Source organism: Oryctolagus cuniculus, chromosome 10, assembly GCF_964237555.1.
Source record: "Oryctolagus cuniculus chromosome 10, mOryCun1.1, whole genome shotgun sequence".
NCBI classification, from domain to species: Eukaryota; Metazoa; Chordata; class Mammalia; order Lagomorpha; family Leporidae; genus Oryctolagus; species Oryctolagus cuniculus.
The window spans coordinates 71853049-71880083 of record NC_091441.1 but is presented as its reverse complement, the minus strand read 5'-3'; the positions used below and the strand labels follow the sequence as shown (position 1 = coordinate 71880083).

Sequence of the window (27035 nt, the reverse complement as noted above, 5' to 3'; positions counted from 1 at the left end):
AGACTTCACATTCTTCTCAGCAGCGCATGGAACCTTCTCTAGGATTGACCACATACTAGGCCATAAAGCAAGTCTCAGCAAATTTAAAAGAATTAGAATCATACCATGCAGCTTCTCAGACCACAGCGGGATGAAGCTGGAAATTAGCAACTCAGGAAACCCCAGAAAGTATGCAAACACATGGAGACTGAACAACATGCTCCTGAATGAACACTGGGTCATTCAAGAAATCAAAAGAGAAATCAAAAACTTTCTGGAAGTAAATGAAGACAACAACACAACATATCAAAACTTATGGGATACAGCAAAAGCAGTATTGAGAGGCAAATTTATAGCAATAGGTGCCTATACCAAGAAATTGGAAAGGTACCAAATAAATGAGCTTTCAGCGCACCTCAAGGACCTAGAAAAACTGCAGCAAACCAAACCCAAATCTAGTAGGAGAAGAGAAATAATTAAAACCAGAGAAGAAATTAATAGGATTGAATCCAAAAAAACATTACAAAAAATCAGCCAAGCGAGAAGCTGGTTTTTTGAAAAAATAAACAAAATTGACACCCCATTGGCCCAACTAACTAAAAAAAGAAGAGAAAAGACCCAAATCAATAAAATCAGAGATGAAAAAGGAAACGTAACAACAGACACCACAGAAATAAAAAGAATCATCAGAAATTACTACAAGGACCTGTACGCCAGCAAACAGGAAAACCTATCAGAAATGGATAGATTCCTGGACACATGCAACCTACCTAAATTGAACCATGAAGACATCGAAAACCTAAATAGACCCATAACTGAAACAGAAATTGAAACAGTAATAAAGGCCCTCCCAACAAAGAAAAGCCCAGGACCAGATGGATTCACCGCTGAATTCTACCAGACATTTAAAGAAGAACTAATCCCATTTCTTCTCAAACTATTCAGAACAATCGAAAAAGAGGGAATCCTCCCAAATTCTTTCTATGAAGCCAGCATCACCTTAATCCCTAAGCCAGAGAAAGATGCAGCACTGAAAGAAAATTACAGACCAATATCCCTGATGAACATAGACACAAAAATCCTCAATAAAATTCTGGCCAATAGAATACAACAACACATCAGGAAAATCATCCACCCAGACCAAGTGGGATTCATCCCTGGTATGCAGGGATGGTTCAACATTCGAAAATCAATCAGTGTGATACACCACATTAACAGACTGCAGAAGAAAAACCATATGATTATCTCAATTGATGCAGAGAAAGCATTTGATAAAATTCAACACCCTTTCATGATGAAAACTCTAAGCAAATTGGGTATAGAAGGAACATTCCTCAATATAATCAAAGCAATTTATAAAAAACCCACAGCCAGCATCCTATTGAATGGGGAAAAGTTGGAAGCATTTCCACTGAAATCTGGCACCAGGCAGGGATGCCCACTCTCACCACTGCTATTTAACATAGTTCTGGAAGTTTTAGCCAGAGCCATCAGACAAGAAAAAGAAATCAAAGGAATACAAATCAAGAAGGAAGAAGTCAAACTATCCCTCTTTGCAGACGATATGATTCTGTACTTAGAGGATCCAAAGAACTCTACTAAGAGACTATTGGAACTCATAGAGGAGTTTGGCAAAGTGGCAGGATATAAAATCAATGCACAAAAATCAACAGCCTTTGTATACACAAGCAATGCCATGACTGAGAAAGAGCTGCTAAGGTCAATCCCATTCACAATAGCTACAAAAACAATCAAATACCTTGGAATAAACTTAACCAAGGACGTTAAAGATCTCTACGATGAAAATTACAAAACCTTAAAGAAAGAAATAGAAGAGGATACCAAAAAATGGAAAAATCTTCCATGCTCATGGATTGGAAGAATCAACATCATCAAAATGTCCATTCTCCCAAAAGCAATTTATAGATTCAATGCAATCCCAATCAAGATACCAAAGACATTCTTCGCAGATCTAGAAAAAATGATGCTGAAATTCATATGGAGGCACAAGAGACCTCGAATAGCTAAAGCAATCTTGTACAACAAAAACAAAGCCGGAGGCATCACAATACCAGACTTCAGGACATACTACAGGGCAGTTGTAATCAAAACAGCATGGTACTGGTACAGAAACAGATGGATAGACCAATGGAACAGAATTGAAACACCAGAAATCAACCCAAACATCTACAGCCAACTTATATTTGATCAAGGATCTAAAACTAATTCCTGGAGCAAGGACAGTCTATTCAATAAATGGTGCTGGGAAAACTGGATTTCCACGTGCAGAATCATGAAGCAAGACCCCTACCTTACACCTTACACAAAAATCCACTCAACGTGGATTAAAGACCTAAATCTTCGTCCTGACACCATTAAGTTATTAGAGAACATTGGAGAAACCCTTCAAGATATTGGCACAGGCAAAGAATTTCTGGAAAAGACCCGGGAGGCACAGACAGTCAAAGCCAAAATCAACTATTGGGATTGCATCAAATTGAGAAGTTTCTGTACTGCAAAAGAAACAGTCAGGAGAGTGAAGAGACAACCGACAGAATGGGAAAAAATATTTGCAAACTATGCAACAGATAAAGGGTTAATAACCAGAATCTACAAAGAGATCAAGAAACGCCACAAAAACAAAACCAACAACCCACTTAAGAGATGGGCCAAGGACTTCAATAGACATTTTTCAAAAGAGGAAATCCAAATGGCCAACAGGCACATGAAAAAATGTTCAAGGTCACTAGCAATCAGGGAAATGCAAATCAAAACCACAATGAGGTTTCACCTCACCCCGGTTAGAATGGCTCACATACAGAAATCTACCAACAACAGATGCTGGCGAGGATGTGGGGAAAAAGGGACACTAACCCACTGTTGGTGGGAATGCAAACTGGTCAAGCCACTATGGAAATCAGTCTGGAGATTCCTCAGAAACCTGAATATAACCCTACCATTCGACCCAGCCATCCCACTCCTTGGAATTTACCCAAAGGAGTTTAAATTGATAAAGAAAAAAGCGGTCTGCACCCTAATGTTTATTGCAGCACAATTCACAATAGCCAAGACCTGGAACCAACCTAAATGCCCATCAACGGTAGACTGGATAAAGAAATTATGGGATATGTATTCTTTAGAGTACTATACCGCAGTAAGAAACAACGAAATCCAGTCATTTGCAACAAAATGGAGGAATCTGGAACACATCATGCTGAGTGAAGTAAGCCAGTCCCAAAGGGACAAATACCATATGTTCTCCCTGATCGGTGACAACTGACTCAACACCGAAAAGGAAACCTCCTGAAGTGAAATGGACACTATGAGAAATGGTGACTTGATCAGCATAGCTCTGACTGCTAATGGACAACTTAATACATTATCCCTCATAGTATTTTTTTTTGTCTGTTCTACTTAATATGACTGGTTTACTTCTGTAATTAATACACAGTTATTCTTAAGTGTTGAAAATTAACTGAAATGTGATCCCTGTTAAACATAAGAGTGGGAATAAGAGAGGGAAGAGATGTATAATTTGGGACATGCTCGGGCTGACTTGCCCCAATTGGTAGAGTTGGAAACATACCAGGGGATTCCAATTCAATCCCATCAAGGTGGCATGTGCCAATGCCATCTCACTACTCCAAGTGATCAATTTCAGTTCACAATTGATCATAATGAAAGGACTAAGAGTCAAAGGGAGCACATAAACAAGTCTAGTATCTGCTAACACCAACCGATAGAATAAATAAAGGGGAGAGTGATCCAACCTGGGAAGTGAGATACTCAGCAGACTCATAGAATGGCGGATGTCCTAAATAGCACTCTGGCCTCAGAATCAGCCCTAAAGGCACTCGGATCTGGCTGAAAAGCCCATGAGAGTATTTCAGGCATGGAAAGCAAAGACACTCTGGCAAAAAGATCTCTGTGAGTGAGATCCCAGTGGAAAGAACAGGTCTTCAAAGAGGGAGGTGCCTTTCTCTGAAGGGAGGAGAGAACCTCCACTTTGACTATGACCGTGTCTAAACAAGATAAGAGTCGGAGAACTCAAGGGGCTTCCATAGCCTTGGAAACTCATAACTGGTGCATAGGGAGATTACTGATGCCATAAACAGGAGTGTCAATTGGTAAAGTCAACAACAGGAGTCACTGTGCACTTACTCCTCATGTAGGATCTTGGTCCTTAACGTGCTGTACACTGAGGCTTAATGCTATAACGAGTACTCAAACAGTATATTTCACTTTGTGTTTCTATGGGGGTGCAAACGACTGAAATCTTTACTTAATGTACACTAAACTGATCTGCTGTAAAAAAAAAAAAAAGAAATTATCAATTCCCAACTTGACTCTCACTGGGATTAAACATGACAATAGGTCTGATCTGATTTCATCATCATTTTAAAAAAATCATCTATTATTTTTCACTTTATGTTTCTGTGTGGGAGCAAACTGTTGAAATACTTACTTAAGGTATACTAAGCTGATCTTCTGTATATTAAGATAATCGAAAATGAATCTTGATGTGAATGGAAGGGGAGAGGGAGTGGGAAAGGGGAGGGTTGTTGGTGGGAGGGACGGTATGGGGGGGGGGAAGCCATTGTAACCCATGAGTCGTACTTTGGAAATTTATATTCATTAAATAAAAGATAAAAAAAAAAAAAAAAAAGTTGAGGGGAGAAGCAATTCAAAAGACTATATGGGGCTGGCGCTGTAGCTTAGTGGGTAAAGCCACCGCCTGCAGGGCCAGCATCCCATATGGGTGCCAGTTCCAGTCCCAGCTGCTCCATTTCTGATCCAGCTCTCTGCTATGGCCTGAGGAAGAAGTAGGAGATGGCCCAAATGCTTGTGCCCCATGCCTGCCTGGGAGACCTGGAAGAAACTCCGGCTCCTGGCTTCGGATCGGCTCCTGGCTTCGGATCGGTGCAGTTCCGGCCATTGCAGCCATCCAGGGAGTGAACCAGCGGATGGAATACTCACTCTCTCTCTCTCTCTTTCTCTCTCTCTCTCTGCCTCTGCCTCTCTGTAACTCTGCCTTTCAAATAATAAAATACTTAAATCTTAAAAATAGAAGGCTATATGATATATAGTGTTCATAAAAACAAAAACCTAAACCTTAAGAAGTGCCCAAAGTAAGCACCTGGCTAACATGTTGCCATTCTGTAGCAGTCAGGGCCTGAAAGCCAGGGAGGTCCTTCTTCCACACTCCTAACTTTTCCAGTAGAATGTAAGAAGAGCCATTGTGGAAGGGGTTCATCTTCCACTCAATACTATCCAGGAGTGTTCAAGTCTCCTCACATTCTATATTCCAAAAAGAACCAATTTCCAAAATGGGAGTAAACAGGTCCTCTGAGTCCGGTTTGTCACCTGCAGGCATCAAATCTCTTCCTCCAAGAGTCTGACAAACCAATGGTAAGACCAAGTGGGTTCACATGAAGTAAACTGACTGAATGACTGATCTCTATTTTTGTTGTTGAATTTTTGCACCTTCTTGAAGTGACTCTCATTGTTGGGTAGAGCTAGTCTAATGTGAGACTTCACACTCAGGCCATAATGTCTGCTTTTCTATATTTTACCCACCTCACTAATCCTAAATCATTATGAAGTACTTTTCTAGTTGAGGCAGAGCATTTAAGACTATTTCATTAATTGTCCTGCTTGGTATAACTAGGCATTTGTTTCTGGAACAATTGTATGTTTAGGAAGACAATTAAAAGGAAAGCCACAATTTATGTATTTAAAAAGGGGTGTGTGTGTGTGTGAGAGAGAGAGAGAGAGAGAGAGAGAGAGAAACTAAGAGAGATCATCAATCCACTAGTTCACTCCCCAAATGGTTGTAACAGCCAGGGCTGGGCCAGGATGAAGCTAGGAGCCAGAAACTCCTCTAGGTTCCTCCCATGTGGCTGGAATTCAAGTACTTGAGTTGTCATCTGTTGCTTCTTTGGCACATTAGCAGGGAGCTACATTGGAAAAAGAGTAGCAAAGATTCGAACTAAGGGCCAATGTTGTGGCCCAGCAGGTTAAGCCACCATTTCTTGTCCCAGCTGCCCTACCTCCAATCCCGTTCCCTACTAAGGTGCCTGGAAAAGCAGCTGAAGACAACCCAAATTTTGGCCCCTGCACCCACATAGGAGACCTGGATGAAGCTTCTGGCTCCTGGCTTTAGCCTGGCCCAGCCTCAGCCATTGTGGCCATTTTGGGAGTGAACAAGTGAACATGTGGATGGGAGATTCTCTCTCTCTCTCTCTCTCTCCCTCCCTCCTTCTATCTCTCTCTTTCTGTGTGCGTGTTTCTCTTTCTTTAACTCTGATTTCAAATAAAATATAGCAAATCCTTTCAAAACAATTGAACTCTGATATGGGATGTGGGTATATCAAGAGGCAGCTTAAAACACTGCACCATAGCACCCACCTCAGGAAGACAACTTCTGCATGAAGTCCTCATCAACCTCAAACACTAACTATTAAAGACTATTAAGGAAAAATCTTGTTGCTCACTGTATGAAAGGAATAATACACTTAGTGAATTGGCAGATGATGGTCCTTAAACTCTAAGATACATGATTTAGATATGCTTATAGACAGTCAAAGAAAAAACAAAAGTCTTTTTCAAAATTTATATTTTCTGTCAAGCAATAAACATATCAGCTTAAATTGTCTAAAGTTAAGAAAGCAGGAAGTTCTTCATACCCAGATGAATTGTAAAGAGACTGGATGCTGAAAAAGAATTTGATTAATCAAAAACCCACTTGTAAAGTTAAAATAAACCTCTGCTAACATTATAGGATAGAATCAAGTGAATCCTATGAGAAAGCGACTGGTGAAGTGGAAAGAATCACGCAAATCAAAGACACTCTCATCATCATTCGTAGTGGTCCTGTTTTAGTGAAGGGCACTTCAAGCTATAAACTCCTGAGTTAAAGACAGGAATTATTGCTGTTCATCAGATTCTTTTCCCCTGCTTTGTTCACAGATTTAATTGAGTATTTAGATGCAGTGAAGAAGCGACTTCTTTATTTTAATTTCATTCTCCCTCCTAACCTAGCCATGTTCCTCAGGTAGAGGCATCCTTCTTTTAGGATGGATAAGTGTGGTGGATGTGATGGGGTGACCCCCACTGGACTTCAATATGGCCTTCACTGATTCTGATTCCCTGTGGCCATTGCTTTTCTAATATGGAAGCCCAATTAATTGAGTAAGTTTCCTTGTTAGCTGAAAACATCTGTATGAGCAAGACATCAAGCACCCCATGAGATAAGGGCAGTCCTCCCCCACATCTGTCAGCCACTTTCACCATCAGAAGCCCTGATTTCCTTGGAAGAGGATCCTTATTTCTTTCCATCTTCTGGCCTCTTAATCCTGGCTGTGTGCAAGTGATTTCTTAAGGACTGAATTGATTTACCAAACCTGACAGGCAGAATTTAATAGCACAAATAACTAAGACATTTTTTGTGAACTGAGAAGGATAGGACAATATTTTTTACCTCTAGTTGTGGCTCTTCTTATTAATAAAGAAGGGTTGACATTTGTTGTTTTGTGTATTTCAAGAGAGTTTCATTTTAGCAATTTTTTGTTATACTTGAAAGGCTGAATTACAGAGAGGAGAGGGGGTGAGGGAGAAGAGAGAGAGACTTTTTTTTCCATCTGCTGGTCCAGTCCCCAAAAGGCTGCAATGGCTGGGAATGGGCTGGGCCAAAGTCAGAAGCCAGGAGTTTTTTCCAGGTCTTCCACATGGGTGCAGGGGCCCAAGCACTTATCTGCTGCTGCTTTCCCAGGCACATTACAGGGAGCTGGATCAGAAGTAGAGCAGCAGGGTCTCAAACTGGTGTCCATATGGGATGCCGTGGTTGCAGGTGAAGGTTTAACCTGATAGGCCACAACGCTAGAACCTAAGGCAGTTTCATTTTAAAGAGAAATTTAATTGGGTCTCTCTTAGCTCCTTAAAGCTACTCGCATTCCTTTTCACACAACCTCTCCATTTCTGAAGCAGTAATTCAAAGAGTCCTCTTCATGTTTTTTTTTTTTTTTTATCTTTTATTTAATGAATATAAATTTCCAAAGTACGTCTCATGGGTTACAATGGCTTTCCCCCCCATACCGTCCCTCCCACCCACCACCCTCCCCTTTCCCACTCCCTCTCCCCTTCCATTCACATCAAGATTCAGTTTCGATTATCTTAGTATACAGAAGATCAGCTTAGTATACATTAAGTAAGGATTTCAACAGTTTGCTCCCACACAGAAACATAAAGTGAAAAATAATAGATGATTTTTTTTTAAATAATGATGAAATCAGATCAGACCTATTGTCATGTTTAATCCCAGTGAGAGTCAAGTTGGGAATTGATAGTTTCTTTTTTTTTTTTTTTTTTTTTTAACAGAAGATCAGTTTAGTGTACATTAAGTAAAGATTTCAACAGTTTGCACCCCCATAGAAACACAAAGTGAAATATACTGTTTGAGTACTCGTTATAGCATTAAGCCTCAGTGTACAGCACATTAAGGACAGAGATCCTACATGAGGAGTAAGTGCACAGTGACTCCTGTTGTTGACTTTACAAATTGACACTCCTGTTTATGGCATCAGTAATCTCCCTATGCACCAGTCATGAGTTTCCAAGGCTATGGAAGCCCCTTGAGTTCTCCGACTCTTATCTTGTTTAGACAAGGTCATAGTCAAAGTGGAGGTTCTCTCCTCCCTTCAGAGAAAGGCACCTCCCTCTTTGAAGACCTGTTCTTTCCACTGGGATCTCACTCACAGAGATCTTTTTGCCAGAGTGTCTTGGCTTTCCATGCCTGAAATACTCTCATGGGCTTTTCAGCCAGATCCGAGTGCCTTTAGGGCTGATTCTGAGGCCAGAGTGCTATTTAGGACATCCGCCATTCTATGAGTCTGCTGAGTATCTCACTTCCCAGGTTGGATCACTCTCCCCTTTATTTATTCTATCGGTTAGTATTAGGATGCCACTTGGGATGCCCATATCATATATCATAGTGCTGGCTCTACTCAATATCCCAGCTTCTTGCTAATGCACAGCCTGAGAGGCAGCAATGATGGCTCAAATGCTTGGGTTCCTTCCACCCAACTGGGAAACCCAGTTTTAGTTCAAAGCTCTTGGCTTTATCCTGGCCCAACCCTGATTGTCTGTGCATTAGGGGAGAGTGAGCCAGTAGATGGAAGAGTTCTCTCTTTTATTTAAAAGATTTATTTTATTTATTTGAAGGGCAGAGTTACAGAAAGAGAGGGAGAAACAGAGGGCAGAGGTATTCCATCCACAGGTTCATTCCCCAAATGGCAGCAGTGGCCGGCGCTGGGCCAGGCTGAATCCAAGAGCCAAAAGCTTCTACCAGGTATCTTTTCTAAATAAATAAATAAATAAAATTCTTTCATGCATTTCTAGTGGTGCATTTACATTGATCTGATCAAAATTATTCACATGTTTATTATGTCTTTTCCAAAAAATCAGAGAACCATGATGTATCAACTTGTGCTGTGTACTCCAGTATTTTTGTTTTTCCTTTATTTTCAGTGTGCGGTATGTGTGTTTAAGCAAAGCAGAGATCACTGATGTAGCACTAAGTTAAATGTGTGGATCTGATTAGATGAATGGCACTGAGCACTGTGCTAACAATGAGACAAATGGACTTGATTCCTATTTGGCCCAGCAAGTTGTATCATGTTCCCAGATGCAATATGCATCTAGTTCATGCCTGTTGTTTTTCAAATTTGTGTCCTTTGTCAAAGGTAAAATAAGCCATACATAAATCAATACGCTAGCACAAAATATCAGTACCACCAAACATGGCATAAATAAGAAATCAGTAGAGATTTATGAATCAGGCTAATCTCAGTTTGTTCAAAGATCTAAGAGATAGTTGAAAGCCTGAACTCAATTTCTGCATCATTAAAAAGTTTGTAGTGTGTAACTCAACTGATTTTCTCTCATTTTTTTTTCTTTCTCTCTTACTTCAGAACCCTAAGGGTAAAAACATACCAGCCAATATTATGGAACCACTTTCCATTTTTGTAGAAGCGTAAGAACATACTTACCACATTTTTAAAGTTTATCTTAAATTTATTTATTTATTAATTTTGAGAGACAGAGTGACAGACAGAAAGAGAGAAATAATTCCCATCAGTTAGTTGGTTCAGCCTCCAAAGCAAGCAACAACCTGGGCTGAGCTGGGCTGAAGTCAAGAGCCAAGAATTCCATCTAAGTGTGCGGCAGGATCCCAATCCCTTGAGCCATCACTGCTGTCTCCCAGGATCTGCATTGGCAAAAAGCTGGAGTCAGGAGCCATAGCCAGAGTCAGGTATCAAGCCCAGGTACTCAGATGTGGTTGTCTTACTAAGTGACTCAATCAATCACTCAGCTAAATGCTGCCCTAGACACTTGCCAACTGGTCTAAAGTGCCTACAGAAAAAGTGCCTAAAGAAAAAAGCAGAGCGCTTTCCATTTAGTATCATGTAATTCTAATTATTTGTGAGTTAAAATCAACAACCAACAATCAGTAGTCTTGGGTTATCTGAAGGACAAACAAAAATAACTGTAAGAATAATGTACAGTCGTGCAGCCAATGGTATCTAGTGCACAAATGAAAAAATCTTAGAACAAAAGGTGACTGAGGATCTGTGGAAGAATGACAGTTATTTTAAGCTTTGGCCTTCAATCAATATCAATAATAAATCCAAGAATAATCTTGAGGACTTGAGGAAACAGTATTCAGAAGAAAGCAATGGAACCAGGGCCTGCATTGTGGTGTAGCAGGTAAAGCTGCTGCTGTAATGCTGGTATGTCTTCCAGGCGCTGGTTTGTGTCCTGGCTGCTCCATTTCCAATCCAGTTCCCTGTTAATTGTCTGGCAAAAGCAGTAGAAGATGGCTCAAGTGCTTGGGCCCCTTCACCCACATGGGAGACCCAGATGAAGCTCCTGGCTTGGCCCTGGCCTAGCACTGGCCATTATAGCCATCTAAGTAGTAAACCAGTGAATGGAAGATCTCTCTCTTTCCCTCTCTCTTGTTCCCCCCCCCCCCCCGCCATGTATGTCTTACCCTCTCTTTGTAATTTTGACTTTCAAATAAATAAATAAATAAATCTTTTTTTTTTTTTTTTTTTTGACAGGCAGAGTTAGACAGTGAGAGACAGAGAGAAAGGTCTTCCTTTTCCGTTGATTCACCCCCTAAATGGCCGCTATGGCTGGCGCTCTGTGCCGATCCGAAGCCAGGAGCCAGGTGCTTCTTCCTGGTCTCCCATGCGGATGCAGAGCCCAAGCACTTGGGCCATCCTCCACTGCCTTCTTGGGCCACAGCAGAGAGCTGGACTGGAAGAGGAGCAACCAGGACAGAACCGGCGCCCCAACCAGGACTAGAACCCGGGGTGCTGGCGCCGCAGGTGGAGGATTAGCCTAGTGAGCCATGGCGCTGGCTAATAAATAAATTTTAAAAAAAATCAATGGAACCAGTGAGTGAATAAAATACAGAAATGAAATAATTCACATTAAAACAAAATTCTAGAGAAACATTTTAATTCCAAAGTGTGAGTTCTACCTTCAAAATATCATTTTAATTCTGTTTATGAAAGTCATTGTATTTGATCTTTCAAAGCTCCTGATGGCAACACACGTTTCCTAATACTATAGTAAAAAAAAAATCACATTTCATGGTAAATATCTGAAATTCTCAAAGTGCTTGGCAAACATTTACTTACTGGTATCCTTAAAAGTCATTAAGTGGTAAAGAAAGTACAAATGTGTCACAGGATTGGTGAATATAGATTGTTCCCTTCAACACTATGTCCACCCTACAAAAGTGGCTTCTAACTTATTGTTCCCCTGCTCAGAAGGTAGACATCCTCTAACCCACTGAGGGCCTGACTAGAAAACACAAAAGCAGAGGAAGGACAATTATCTATGCCTGGATGCTTAAGCAGGCGCATCTATCTTCTTCTATCCTCAACACTAGGACTTACAGCTCAGCTGCTGCTCCTCCGCACGCGGAGGAGCCGCACCGGACCGGGCGCTTGTTGCTCCCTTTTTTTACAAGTCCTTTCTATAGTAAAGTAAGAATAAGTAAACAGCAAACTCCCAAAGCAAGAATGAGTAGAGAGAAATGAGAAAGAACGAAGTAACGAACTTCCCCGCGAACTCTCCAACACACTCTCCAACCAACCCACACCACCATGCCGTCTCTCTCCTCCTATATAGTCCTCCTCCGCCAATCCCAACTCGGCTGCCCACACGCCGAGCACGCCGCTCTCCTCCAATCAGGAGCAGCTCCTGCAGCTTGTCAAGTTGGTGAGAGGCAGCTGGGTAGAAGCTGTTTACTCCTCTCCCAGCGCCATATTGTGGGAGAGCAGATGCATAGAATAAGTCTTAATTCCAGTAACAGTCTAGTCCGAGTTGCTCCCCACACTCAGCATTCTGCTTCTCTGTCCTTCGGACTCACCCTGAATCTATGCCAGCAGATTTCCTGGGTCTCGAGCCCACAGATGGAAGATTGTGGGATTTCTGTGATTCCCTAATTTCAGAATTTTCCTCAGTGGGAGCTAGAAATCTGTTACCAAGAGATGTATAAATGGCATACTGCCATTCATTCCACTAGTGACCCACTAGCAAGATGTTTGCTCCTGTTCCCACAGCCTTGTGCTCTGCTAGCCTAGAGGTTTACTCCCAGAGGTAGGAATACTTGCAGCAGGAGACATAGCGATGATTTCTTTGAACTTGAAATTAAGACACTGCAGCCACTATGAGCTCCTCATGCTTCTGAACCAATAGGAAGTTATTAGGCTGGTTGTGCTGACTGATCCTGAGTGCAGAGAGAAATGGGTTGACTACTCCATGAGGAAGAGAAGAAAGCATATGTCTTGAATACAGGGAATCCCTTAGGGCACCTCTTAATATTACTGGGCTCTATTATAAAGGTAGATGGAAAACTGTAGCAATCCAATGCAGGCAGGACTACTAATGACCCACACCCTTCAGGATTGAAGATCTGGGTCATTAGACTCAATAAAGAGCCACGACCAGCTGAAATGATTGTTGAAGGAAAGGGGGTCAGAGAATGGACAGGGGAAGAAGGCAATTGCAAATACTAGCTACAATCAAACGACCAGTTACAGAAATTGTAACTGTGATTGCTTTGAGTATTTCCTCCTTATTTTATTGTTTTAAAAAGATTATTTATGCATTTGAAAGGCAGGGTTACAGAAAGGCAGAGGCAGAGAGAGAGAGAGGTGTCTTCTACCCGCTGGTTCACTCCTTAAATGTCTGCAATGGCTGCAGCTAGGCTGATCTGAAGCCAGGAGCTAGGAGTGTCTTCAGGGTCTCCCATGCAAGTGCAGGAGCCCAAGGACTTGGGCCATCTTCTACTGCTTTCTCAGGTAATAGCAGAGAACTGGATTGGAAATGGAGCAGCCAGGACTTGAATTGGTGCCCATATGGGATGCCTGCACTATAGGCGGTGGCTTTATGCACTATGCCACAGCACTGGAACCTCCTCCTTATTTTATTACAAATGCATGCGTGTGTGTCTGTGTCTGTGTTTGTATGTATGTCCTAATGAAACAAGGATAATATCACCTAGCAACATAAGCCTGAAAGGAGATAGGCTTTTTGAAGGTGGAAAGAGGAGCAATGGTTTGAAAGCTGCAGTGAGGTATGTGGGGTTGGTAGGATGGCATTATGGAGAGAAGACAATTTTCTCTTAAGGCAAGGCATGGGAGAGAATGCTGAAGGGAAGGATGAGTATATAGAGACAATGTCAATGAGGAATTCCAGAGAGCACAGATCAAAGCTTAGGAGAGGATACTGATGGAATAGGACTCAGATTAAACAACATTCTCAGCAGTGCAGGGAGTTGGGAGCGAGAGAGGGAAACTCCAGGGGCCAGAGACAGAGGCAAGCAGGCAAGCAAGACTGAGAAACCATGATCGGCTTTCTGGAGGAGGGAGCTAATATATTCACCACTGTGATCACAAATACACAGCTTGATAGGGTGGCTGCTCTGTGGTAGCTGCACTCTTTGAATGCCTCCAACTCCCATAAACACCGATCCTGTGTTTTATACATGATTGACACATAATGTTTGTTGCTCTGAATTTGATTTCTTAGCAAATTTGATGAAAATATTAACTCTACATTTTTTTCTTTCATTATGGGCAAAAGATTCTCCTAACTATATATCCTGCTGCAGTATATCTTCCATGCACAATATGGCAAGCTGGGGTGTGTAACGAAGATATTCTGTTTCAGTTCTACTGGGTGAAGGTCTCCATTGAGCTGCATTGTCAAAAAGAGGAGCAAGTTTTAGCCAAAGCTGCAGAGGTTTTCCTTCTTTGTATATCAGTCACAGAATGTAGGCACTAGTGTGGATCTAGAGCCAAATGCTACAGAGGAAAGCTGAAATCCTGCCTCTAGAGCATCTTCCACTGGTTTTCCAGGTATCACCTCAATCACAACACACTGCATCAAATTTAAAGAATTTGGAGCAGAATGCAAGGGGAAGAAAATTAATAGTCACCGTTACAGTAGAGAGAAATTCTGATGACAGATAAAAGGAAAAGAACTTCGTTTATCTCTGAGAGAACTATTGTTAAAGTGTTCATTGAACTTGACAGCTAACAATGTGAACATAAAATCTGATTGCACCTTGGAGTTATGAACTTTGGCATACACTGATCACATTCTTATCACTTCACCATGTTTGTGTACCCAAAAGATACTTATACCATACACATGCATGAAAAATTTTTTTCTCACTAAACAAGACATTTTGGTAAACATAAATGACACTCCCTTTGCAGTCTTCCTTCCCACAAAAATACATGGAATTGTAACATCCACTCTTGTCTTAGTCTTTTTGTTCTTCCCCAAATCAATTCTCTATTCATGATGTGAACATTTTTCACAGGACTAAGTAAAACAGAACTTAACTCAATTTGGGAATTTTTCCATTCCTGACATCTCGCCATCCCTGTCCTTTATGCTTGAGGAGTAAGGCTCTTGGCAAGGCACATTTAATCACTTAGGCCTTTAGGGAAAAGCACTGAACACTACCAAAATGCACCTAATTTCTCCTTCACCCAGCACAGTTCTCCTTGTACTGCCAGGAATAACGTGCTCTGAATAAAGCAACTCAGTGGTATTCCATTTGTTAATGTCCACTTATTTTCCTTGGAGGAGTCAGACCCAAGAAAATAAATTAAGAGCAACTATATGATAATTCTGTGCAGAATACAATTTCTCCTTCTAATCCCTTTGGGTCAGTCCATTGTATTCCCTATCACCCCCAAACCAAAAAATATGTATTAAATCTGTCAAAAAAAAAATAAAAAAAAGGACAGTATTTTTCCTGAGAGGCCCTGCTAGAAAGCAAAAATGTCATGCCTACACACATATATTCTCAAAAAACAGAAGTAACCCACTGCACACTTACTAAATTAAGTCCAACTACAGCCAACTAACTTGGGGTATAGAAAAGCCAAAGGACTTGTTTTCTTTTACTTGTTTGTGTGAGAAATAACAATAAACTGTTATGCAAAATATTAAATTTTCCAGAGATTAGATCAAGATAGGTGGGTTCTGATATGATATCACAGGGAGAGTTCACCACAGCCTGTTGCATGTAACACTGAACAGAAGGTAGGACTCAACTTTCCATCAAATAGGTGGCTATATGAAAGTAAAAGTATAGGACTTAGAGTTAAGAACATAATAATTTTAAAATTTAAAATTATTCAAAGCACACTGTTAGAAACAATAAAAGCATGTCATAGACTGGGAAAACATATTTATTAAAACACTATCTGGGAGGCCGGCGCCGCGGCTCACTGGGCTAATCCTCCGCCTTGCGGCACCGGCACACGGGGTTCTAGTCCCGGTCGGGGCGCCGGATTCTGTCCTGGTTGACCCTCTTCCAGGCCAGCTCTCTGCTGTGGCCAGGGAGTGCAGTGGAGGATGGCCCAAGTGCTTGGGCCCTGCACCCCATGGGAGACCAGGAGAAGCACCTGGCTCCTGCCTTTGGAGCAGCGCGGTGCGCCGGGCCGCAGCGCACTGGCCGCAGCGGCCATTGGAGGGTGAACCAACAGCAAAGGAAGACCTTTCTCTCTGTCTCTCTCTCTCACTGTCCACTCTGCATGTCAAAAAAAAAAAAAAAAAAGAAAGAAAGAAAAAAACAAACAAACAAAAAAACACTATCTGGGAGCTTGTGTTGTGGTATAGCAGATAAAACTCACTTGTGATGCCAGCATCCCATACGAGCACCAGTTTGCATCCTGGTTGCTCTATTTCTGATGCAGCTCTCTGCTAATGACCTGGGAAAAGCTACAGAAGATGGATCAAGTGTTTGGGTCCCAGCACCTACATGGGAAACCTGGAAGAAGCTCCTGGCTCCTGGCTTCAAACCAGCCTAGCTCTATCTGTTGTGGTCATTTGGAGAGTGAAACAGCAGATGGGAGACCCTTGACCCTCCCTGTTTCTGTCTTACTCTGTAACTCTACCTTTTAAATAAATAATTTTTAAAAAAAAAGAAAACAGAAAAGCACATTCAATAAATATAATGATAAAAATATAACTGGCATCAGAGACATAACAAAGTAGGAGGAGTCTTTAGGAACTGGTTCATTCACTGATACAACTAGCTGGCACAAAAATATGACACAATAACCCTCCCCCATCTCCAGAATCTAAAAGAAAAAGCATACAGCATCCATGGGAGTGCTTAATGAAGAAAGAGACTGCAAAGTGACAGCAAGAAAGTATCCTGGTATTTTTGCTCATCCTTAGCCTTTCTCCATCCTCAAACTCATGGCAGCCAGGAAGACAGTGGCCCACGATCTGGATATGGTTTGTGCCAGGATGGTTATTTGAACCCTTTTCCAAAAAGCCTGTTATATATTCTAGACTGCGTGGTAGTTACCAAAAAGATCAGGACAGACACTGACTTTTGTTTTACCTCGATTGACTAGAGTGATTTTCCTGGAAATACCTGCTGAAAGTGTTCAGAGACATATCCTAACCCTAGCCAGCTGAGGGAAGGGACAGCAGATGGGACAAGCAGCAGACAGACCCTCAAAGCCTAGGAATTAGGGGGCTGAGGAGGAAGGTTCTGGGAGAGAAATGATTATGAGGCTACCAAGTATGGAAGGAATCTGGAGTGCAACACTCACACCCAGGACCAAACACATCTCAGGAGCGGATCCTGGGCTTGAATCCCTGTATAACTTCTAGAGTCTGCCAGCAGCTGTTTGCAGTTCAGCAGAGTTTTAGGAGGCCTGGCTTGCATGGAAGGAGTATCCAAGGTTTAAGAGAATCTGTTCTGATCAGGAGCTTTTTGATTTCTTTTTTGCTCCAAGTGTTCAAGCGAGTCTCCATGAGATCATGAACTGACTGCTGAGATAACAGATTGGAGACTTCAGTGATTACACACCACAAGGAAAACATCCCTCACAATAATCATTTGGGAACATCGCTAAACAAACGAACAACTGAAGCCCTCAACATATGTCAGCATCAAACCTTGGGGTAAGAGAGGGAAGATTTTCATGGTTACCATAGTATAATATTCAAAGTGTCCAGGTTTCAATCAAAAGATCATACAAAGAAACAGAAAGTATTGCTCATTTATAGGAAAAGAGATCAAATAAATAAACAAAGACTGAAGAATCCACGACATTGGACTTAAAAAAAAAGAACTCTAAATCAATTATTTTAATATACTCAGAAACTATGGGAAAGTATAGAAAAAGATTTAAATAAACTAGGAAAACAATCTCTAACCTAATAGATATCCCCAATGAAGAAAATCATAAGCACCAAATAGAATTTGAGAACTAAAAAATAAAAAAAAAAAAAAAATGAGAAGGGAAACTGGGAGAGTGGCCAGGAGGGAGGTTAGGATGTAAAGTATCACTATACTTCTAGGCCTTTATTTATGAATACATGAAACTTGCCCACCTCATATAAATAAAAATTGTTAAAAATTAATAATCTGGTTTTCTTAAATATATCTTTAATCTTGATATTTAAGGACCTATTGTTCCTTTTCCTTTGCTATTGAATTCCAAGAAAAATCTATTGTAATTAAACGGAAGAACAGATAGTACTTCACTTTCCTTTCTCAATGATTCCTTGGATGAGAAAATCAAGGTTAGGGGGAAAGTCCAGGAAATCAACAGAACAATGTTATGTGTGCCTCCAAGTAACTTCATTCTTGTTGCCAATGTGGATTCTGATAGGACATAGCCAAGAGCTCATTAATTTCTTTTTCCCTTTTGTTCTTTCAAATTCATAAATAATTTATAATATTCATGTTCATGAAATCCAAGAGTAGCCAATTATTTCACTTGAAAGTACAAGCCAACATTTCATGAGGGGACAGGAATGAAAACTCCTGACCAATAGTCTGTGAAATGTAGTTATCACTCAGTACAGCTGTGTCTTTCTGAAACTTTTTACTTACTTATAAATGAATTATAATTTAGAAACTATTTTTTGGTTACCATTTTGAGTCAATTAAGCCAAATGACAGATGTAATGTAAGATTCTATTCATTAAACCGGTTGGAGGTCTACTAACTAAACTTTCTGACAGTCATAGATGGATGAAAGTGAAGAGAGAAGTCACTCTGCCTCCTAATATCTGAAGCATCAGGAAGACCTTCTGTTCCTTGTAGCTCTTGCTCGTATCATTCTCTTCCTTTACTGAGATATAGAGTTGAATTCAAATGTATACCCTTAATGCTTTCTTTAAAAAAATTTATTATTGACTGGTTCCTTGATTGGAAAGTGAGAGGAGAGAGCCAAAGAGAGAAAGAGAGAGTGAGTTGCCCTAAATTCCCATGACAGCCAGGGCCGGAACAAGATGAAGCTGAGAGCAGGAACTCTACCCAGGTCTCCCACACGGGTGACAGGGACCCAAATACTTGAACCATCGCCTGTTGCATCCGAGGGTATGCATTAGCAGGAAACTGGATTGGAGCAGAACCAGGACTCAAGCCAGATATAGGATAGAAGTGTCCCATTTGGCGACTGAACCACTCTGCCAAACATGAGCCCTTATGCTGGTTTTGCTTGATTCAGTTACTAGGGTAGATATTTTCTTGTCAGTGAGAAGCTATTTGAGTGCTCAAAATCACTGCACTTTCTATAGCCTCAGGTTGCTTATATCAGGAAAAGCATTAAGCTAGCGAGGAGATAAGAGTGTTTCCTTCTCATTGCCTCCCTCTGGGTGAAGTGATTTGCAGATGACTAATTGGTTTTCATTGGGTTTCTCTACATATATGTTTTTCCACAAATTATTATGTATGCATGGTGCTAGCTAGTCAAAAGTTCAACACCAGACATAGGCCCCTGGCTATGTTTTGTTCACTCATAATTTACATTTTATTATGTAAAATGATTTCAACTGAAGGAATATTTTTTCATTCAGAAGGAACACTTAGACTTGCAAAGATTTGAACACATCATTTCTTTCTTTCTTTCTTTCTTTCTTTCTTTCTTTCTTTCTTTCTTTCTTTCTTTTTTTTTTTTTTTTGACAGACAGAGTGGACAGTGAGAGAGAGACAGAGAGAAAAGTCTTCCTTTACCATTGGTTCACTCTCCAATGGCCACTGCGGCTGGCGCGCTGCGGCCAGCGTGCTGCGGCCGGCGCACCGCGCTGATCCAAAGCCAGGAGCCAGGTGCTTCTCCTGGTCTCCCATGCGGGTTCAGGGCCCAAGGACTTGGGCCATCCTCCACTGCACACCTGGGCCACAGCAGAGAGCTGGCCTAGAAGAAGGGCAACCGGGACAGAATCTGGCGCCCCGACCAGGACTAGAACCTGGTGTGCCAGTGCCGCAGGTGGAGAATTAGCCTATTGAGCAGCGGTGCTGGCCTTAACACATCATTTCTTTAATCTTTCAACTTTTAGATTTTTACTTCAATCTTAAATAATATCATGACACAAATACTACAAAATAAGTATCTTGAATTTATACCTATCAAAAACTCTTACTAGGGGACAGCACTGTGGCATAGGTTAAGCCTCTGCTTGTAGCACCTGCATCCCGTATTGGTGCTGTTTCAAGTCCTGACTGCTGCACTTCTGATCTAGCTCCCTGTTAATGGCCTGGGAAACCAGTGGAAGATGGCCCAAGTGGGAGACCTGGAAGAAGTTCAGGCTCCTGGCTTTGGATTGGCCTGGCTCTGGCCATTATGGCCATTTGAGGAGTGAACCAGCAAATGGAAGACCTCTCTCTGTGTGTTTCTCCCTTTCTCTGTAAATCTGCCGCTCAAAGAAAAAATAAACCTTAAAAAAAAAAACCTTACTTAGGAGGCCCAGACTTATCTATCTTCACAGGGGGTACATCCTAAGGGAGGTGTCAACCTCCTTGGAAAGGCACCCTGTTGACTTCCATTACCTAGTTGGCCTGGGAGGAGAACTGGCCAGGTGAAGGCAGGTGGCATCTGCTGCCTCCACTGTTACTGACCTTACTTGACTGTACCCACAGCAGTGGTTGATCACTTTGGAAGCTGCGCCAAGTGAAGGGCTTTTCAGCAAGACCTGTGGCTCTGACCTGGGTGTCCTTTGACTCTGGGGCAGTTCCATTCCAGTGATCCAACTCTTGGCTGGCAGAGCTGCCAGGGCTCTTCATAAGCTGACTTCTGCTGAAGCCCTGGCTTTCCACATCGAAAACCAATGCAGTGGACTGGCCTGTTGGGTCTTCTAGGGGGCAGATCACTGTACAAAGCCACCTTTAATAGGCCTGCCACCTATCTTTACGTTGCTTCCCTGCCCGCCCCCTGGCAAAGTTTTAAAAGGACCTGTTCCTGAGCACATGGCTCTCTTTCTGTCTGTCTCCTGATCTCTGTCTTTCTCTCTGTCTCTTGATCTCTCTCTCTGGATCCTTCTCTTACACTCTCCTTCTCCCTCTTTCCTTCTTCATCCCTTCCCTCCAGTCTGCCAGGTTTCCCCAATAAACCCTTTCCTTTAAAAAAAAAACTTACTAAAAGTAAATTATTTCCAATTATCACCCACTGCTCTTCATTTTCTACAAAGTTACTTTAAAAATTTTGTGGAAAATAGAATTAAAAGATAAGTTCATTTTGGGGCAAAAAGATGAAATCCATGCATGAATTTTTTACTATATATATTTTCCATGAAGTTTGTGAAGACCCTCTGTATGCATGGATTTCAAAAAATTTGCCCCAGAGCAGGTGGGTAAAGCTGCTACTTGCAGCTCTGGCATCCCATATAAGCACTGCTTCAAGTCCCGGCTGCTCCATTTCTGAGCCAGCTCTCTGCTATAGCCTGGGAGAGCAGTAGAAGATGGCCCAAGTCCTTGGGCCTCTGCACACCTGTGGGATACCCAGAAGAAGCTCCTGGCTCCTGGCTTCAGATCAGCCAAGCTCCAGCCATTGAGGTCATCTTGGGAGTGCACCAATGGATGGAAGACCTCTCCCTGCCATCTCTCTCTCTCTCTCTCTCTCTCTCTCTCTCTCTCTGCCTCTCTGTAACTCTGGCTTTCCAATAAATAAATAAATCTCTTTTAAAAATTGCACCAAAATAAATGTAAGTTTAATTCCATTCCCCCAAGTTTTTTAAAGTACCCTCATATATTGAGGTAGAAAAGTAAATTGAGACTTTACACAAAAAGGAAATAAAGGGAAACTGAATGCAGGGTGGCACTGTGGCACAGTAAATAAAGTCATCGATTAGAATGCCAGCATCCTGTATGGGCACTAGTTCGAGTCCTGGCTGCTCCACTTCCAATTCAGCTCCCTGTTAATGTGGCTGGAGAAAGCAGTGAAAGATGGTCCAAGTGCATGGGCGCCTGCACTCACATGGGTGACCTGGAAGAAGCTCCTGGTTCCTGGCTTCAGCCTGGTCCAGTCCAAGTTGTTGTGGCCATTTGTGGGGAGAACAGAAGATAAAGAATAACTCTCTTTCTCTGTCTCCCTCTCTATATAACTCTTTCAAATAAATAAATAAATAAATTTTAAAAAAGAAAGAAATTGAATGCATACACTGACCAGTTATAAACCATTTAAGTTATCCTGATTTGGTATTTGGCAACCACACTTGACCATTTTGTTTGGCTTTTTCCTTCCTATTGCACACATGAAGCTGTAGAATTTCCATGTTGTCTATATGTTCATGTGTACTATAACATCACTTTTTTTGGTAACTGTTAGGACTAATTTCTTTCTTTCTAACCTACCCATAACTTCTACTCCTTCAGCCTTTCAGTTCAGAGAGTAACAGAATAGGAAATCCCTACGTAATAGGAATTAACCTATTAATTCCTATTAATAGAGATTAATAGTAATAAAATCAGAAATCCCTAATCCAACCCTTTTATTTTGAAGATAAGAATATTGAATATTATGGACATGCCTGGTTTGGTGAGAAATTGTCTTGATATTGTTTTTCCTAAAAGGCCAATATCCTGAATGCTGCATCTAATACTACGTCCCTCCCCTCATTGATTCATGAAGCTTCTTTATCAAATATCCTAGTTTGTTCTAGGATGGTCTAACAAATAACTACCTGACCTTGTTTCTTTTACTATTTTAGCAATAACACTTTCAGTACAGTGACTTTTTTCTCCAATATATTTGTACAACTCTTACTTGCTGCCTACCTGGTGATGTTTTCTCAAGTCAATTTTTCAAGCAGCAAAAATAATTCAATTAAACAATTCTTAGAATCATAATAAAATTGCTTACCATTTAAAATAGAAATTCAAACTTTACCATGTTCATTTTTGCTATCAGAGATACAGTATAACCATTTGATAATTTATGGCTCCCAGTAATGCTTTTTCATTCCATCCATTTAGTCTAATATATTTTTCATTATCATCAATCCTAAGTATTAGTATTTTTGTAATATTATATTTACTGTCATATTTCCACTACGTGTTTTAAAAGATTATGTTGATTCAGGTATACAAGTTCTTATTTTTTTGTATAAACCTGTTCTTAATCACTTTAATGGACATTTATTGTATGATGAGAAGCTTTGGGCTCTTGACCAAGAGTCTTGTCTGAAGGGAACAGTTGTAGATATCTGTAGAAAACAGTAGATCAGTGAAAAGGTAAAGGTGAGAATTAAGTTGAAAATAATTTCTTTTCCCTGAATATTTTTTAATCTTGGCATAATGTATTATACAGCAAAAATGGATTGATAATCTTTGTTCCAATGGTTTATTTTTTCTGTTTAACCCTGTATCACCAGGGCCAAAAGGCCCAGAATGATGTGAATATAAAACTGAGAAAGGGGCTGGAGCTGTGGTACAGCGGGATGCCTGCAACGCCAGATTCCACATGAGTGCCTGTTTGAATCCTGGTTCCTCTGCTTCTAATCCAGCTTCTGGCTAATAAACCTGGGAAAGCAGCAGAATATGGCCCAAATGCTTGGGCTCCTGTTACCCACATGGAAGATGCAGATGGAGTTCCAGGCTCTGGATTTTAGCCCGAACCACCCCCAACTGTTGTGGCCATTTGGAAAATGCATCAGCAGATGGATGATATCTCTCTCTCTCTCTCTCTCAACACCCTCCTACTATTCAAATAAATATTTTTTTAAAAAAAAATTGAAAAAACAGAAAGCCCATTCTCAAGTGTGACCATAACGAACAAGGGATAAGGGGCAAAATTGCTGTCCTGCCACATCAGAGCAGCCCCAATGAGCTTCCCCAGAGAGACCCCAGCATGTGGTGTAGCTACTCTGGTATGTGGACCCCAATTAATCTCAGAGGAGAGGCAAGGTAGACCTCAACTCCCCTGCATGCTGTAGGAGCATTCATGGCCCTGTGAGGCAGCTCTTGGGGCCTAGGGTGTGGCCACTCAATCTTGGATCACCTGTACCAGGGAACTGGCTTTCCTTCAGAGGTAAAAACTGTTTCTACTATTGCATGATTTTTGCACTGACATTTTGCTTAATTATTGGAGGTTTTCTAGTTCATTTAAGTGGTGTTTACATGAGGTCTGGCCTATACTATTCGAGCTGCTACTCAGCCCCACAGCACAAGGCTACCCCTTGGCACCACCTTCAATGGGCAGCCTCAGCCACTGGCATCCTCCCAGATGAACCTCCCACATCACAGACTGCAAACTTCAAACTGCTCCACAGAGAGTTTTGGAGACCTGAGACACACTCACAGAACAGAAGCACTGCTGTGACTGTCACTTACAGCGAACATCAACATCCAGCTACTCCTCTGCTTCCCCAAGTCACTTTCTGTTACAGGAACAATCATCGTTTCCGATCTCAGAGTCTACTTTTACTTCAGCTCCACTTAATTACTCCTTTCATGGGTACAGATGAGTCAGAATCTCAACTAAGTGTTCCCCACTGATGAATAACCTGGTGAGATGAGATTTTGTAGGGTGAACAGGATATTTGTAATTTGTTTGAATGTAGGAGGAATTCAAGCAGTTTTTCCAGTCTAAATGAAAGTGAGAGAAATGAATTAAACCTGACATTTGCCTACAAAGCTAAGGAAATAACCATGAAATATTAGTTAATTTTAGTATGAAAATCCCACTTAGCATATATTACAGAAGCCATCATTATGACAGTAAACTGAAAAAAAAAAACTTATAGTAGTTTTATCATAAGAGTACAAAATGGCAAAGAATCAGAGTATACATCAAAAGCTGATTGGAATACTATCCAGCAATGAAAAAAGATTGGATCACTGACATATACAAAAAAATGGAAGCTCTCCATAAGCAAGCTCTCCATAAGCAAGGCCTTATGTCCTACATATTACATAAAAAGGCCTTATGTCTTACATATTATATAAAAATCAATTCTAAATGTATCAAAGATCTAAAACTATGATGTGATACCACCATACAGGACAACATTAGGAAAATTCTGTAAGACATTACATAAGCAAAGACTACTTGGAAAATAAAAGACCCCAGAAGCACAGACAATTAAAGCAGAAATTGACAAATGGGATTACATTAAGCTGAGATGCTTCTGCACTGCAAAAACAACACTCAACAAGGTGAAGAGGAAATTGACAGAATGGGAGAAAATAATTGCAAATTATGCAACTGACATGAGATTAATATCCAGGATTTATAAAGAGCTCAAGAAATTCAACAAATAATCAATACACAGTTATTCTTAAGTGTTGAAACTTAACTGAAAAGTGATCGCTGTTAAATATAAGAGTGGGAATAAGAGAGGGAAGAGATGCGCAATTCGGGACATGCTCAAGCTGACTTACCCCAAACGGTAGAGTTAGAAACATACCAGGGGATTCCAATTCAATCCCATCAAGGTGGCATGTACCAATACCATCTCACTAGTCCCAGTGATCAATTTCTGTTCACAATTGATCATAATGATAGGGCTAAGAGCCAAAGGGATCACATAAACAAGACAGTGTCTGCAAATACTAGCTGATAGAATAAAAAAGGGAGAGAATGATCCAACATGGGAAGCGAGATACACAGCATACCCATAGAATGGCAGGGAAATAAAAATCAAAACCAGAATAAGGGTTCACCTCACCTCAGTTAGAATGGCTCTCATAGAAAAATCAACAAACAATAAATGCTGGTGAGGATGTGGCGAAAAAGGCACCCTAATCCACTACTGGTTGGAATGAAAGCTAGTACAGCTACTGTGGAAGACAATATGAAGATACTGAATACATCTAAAAATAGATTCCCCATATAGCCCAGTCATCCCAGTCCTGGGAATTTCCCAAGGAACATTAAATCAGCATATATCTATTATCTGTACTCCTGTTTTGCAGCTCAATTCACAATTCACATAGCTAAGATATGGAATCAACCCAGATGTCCATCAACTGATGACTGGATAAAGAAAGTATGGTACACATGTACACTATGGAATACAACTCAGCAGTAAAAAAAAATTGAAATCCTGTGTTTTGCAACCAAATGGATGCAACTGGAAACCTTTATACTTAATGAAATAAGCCAGTCCCAAAAAGACAAATACCGTATGTTTTCCCTGATCTGTGGTAACCAATAGAGTATCAAAAATGGTCCAATATGGGAAGTGAGATACACAGCAGACCCATAGAATGGCAGATGTCCTAAACAGCACTCTGGCCTCAGAATCAGCCCTTAAGGCATGCGGATCTGGCTGAAAAGCCCATGAGAGTATTTCAGGCATGGAAAGCCAAGACACTCTGAAAAAAAAAAAAACCTAAATGAAAAATCTCCGCGAGTGAGATCCTAGTGGAAAGAACGGGTCATCAAAGAAGGAGGTACCTTTCTCTGAAGGGAGGAGAGAACTTCCACTTTGACCATGGCCTTGTCTAAAAATGATCAGAGTCAGTGAACTCAGGGGGCTTCCATAGCCTTGGCAGCTCATGACAAGAGCCTAGGGTGATTACTGATGCCATAAACAAGAGTGTCAATTTGTTAAGTCAACAACAGGAGTCACTGTGCACTTACTCCTCATGTAGGATCTTTGTCCTTAGTGTGCTGTACATTGAGATTTAATGCTATAACTAGTACTCAAACAGTATTTTTCACTTTATGTTTCTGTGTGGGAGCAAACTGTTGAAATCTTTACTTAATGTATGCTAAACTGATCTTCTGTATATAAAGAAAATTGAAAATGAATCTTGATGTGAATGGAAGGGGAGAGGGAGTGGGAAAGGGGAGGGTTGTGGGTGGGAGGGATGTTATGGGGGGAAGCCATTGTAATCCATAAGCTGTACTTTGGAAATTTATATTCATTAAATAAAAGTTTAAAAAAATGTAATGTATAGGAGTGAAATGAACATTTTGAGATTTGAAGATAGTTTACAGCCCTTGTCTCTACCATTGAGGCACAATGTTTTTTAATCTTCTAATTTGTTGAACTCTTTATTTAGTGTAGAGTTAATCTCATGAATATAAAGTAAACTGATAGTATATCCTTATAAGAATTAAGAGAGGGAATAAGAGAGGGAGGAGGAGGAAATGTAGGAGCATGGGTGGGAGGGTAGGGTCAGAAGTATCACTGTGCTCCCTAAATATGTACATATGAAATACATGAAATTTGTATACCTTAACTCAAACAAAAATTTTAAAAATTAAAAAAGT

The 27035-nt window shown here is 40.9% G+C and overlaps 1 long non-coding RNA gene across 4 annotated transcripts in view; it reads left to right on the top strand.

Moving 5' to 3' along the window:
• LOC138844072 (uncharacterized) overlaps positions 1-26175 on the top strand; it is a 72600-nt gene extending 46425 nt beyond the window's left edge. For 3 of the 4 annotated variants that reach the window (XR_011379471.1, XR_011379468.1, XR_011379469.1), the window contains one exon: positions 14137-19419. This is a non-coding gene — a long non-coding RNA (uncharacterized lncRNA). Of the gene's footprint in view, positions 1-14136; positions 19420-23187 lie in introns of those variants that run through there. The other variant, XR_011379470.1, reaches the window with a different exon arrangement.
• Positions 26176-27035: the final 860 nt, after the last annotated feature.